The sequence below is a fragment of the Formica exsecta genome, unplaced genomic scaffold (assembly GCF_003651465.1).
Source record: "Formica exsecta isolate Colony F162 unplaced genomic scaffold, ASM365146v1 scaffold581, whole genome shotgun sequence".
Taxonomy (NCBI): Eukaryota; Metazoa; Arthropoda; class Insecta; order Hymenoptera; family Formicidae; genus Formica; species Formica exsecta.
Genome location: NW_021853075.1, coordinates 195,839 through 196,749, shown reverse-complemented (window position 1 = coordinate 196,749; position 911 = coordinate 195,839).

Here is a 911-nt window from a genome sequence, read left to right as displayed (position 1 = left end):
CAATTATAATTACAATATTAAATTATAATTAAAATACAATTATAACTATAAAATTTACAAATTGATGATGCTATCACTATCAAATATATATATTTAATTTATACAAATATTTTATAATGCAAATAATTTGATACTGAAAGCATTAACATACATTTGGGTTTATACACATTTACATTATAAATGCACAATATATATATATATATAAATTTATAATATTTTTAACATACAATATACATTACAACATATTATAATGTTTTATAATATTATTGTGATTTATTTTTTTAATTTTCCTAAAAATATATTTAAGTTGTGTGGATATTGTTATATATTGTGATCTTATTTTTAGTTTTTTCCTTAATGTTCTAATGGTCCCTATAGCCCTAACAATCCTACTTGTTGGCTGAACCAACAGAAATTCAAAATTTGGAGAACGTATTCCCGATACTTAATCAGATACCCTAATCGCGCGCCCTAATCGCGCGCTCTAATCGTATCTTATATATCTCTCGCTACTTATTTTGGCCAGTATTGCGTAGCCTATATCCATTCTTCGGGCCAGTTGGACCTACCTTTCGTTGCTCCTGGCCATTTTCTGAATCGATCTCTAACCAGAGATCGAAAAAGAAGATGCACACTCCTTTTATCGTTGGCTATTTATTATCGCCGGCGAATAAGCGCGAGATTTTTCTTACGCTCATAAGGAAATAAACTCCTTCTTTTGCCGGGTAATTATTGTCGCCGGCAGGTGAGCGTAAACATTTCACGCTCGTTAACGATCATACGATCGTTCGTCAAAATTTATAACTTTATTTTAACTGAGATAAAACCAAGCCATTATCAAACAAAATTTGGATTAAAAAATATTATAAATTAAGATAAATATATAAATTTAATTAAAATTTATATATTAA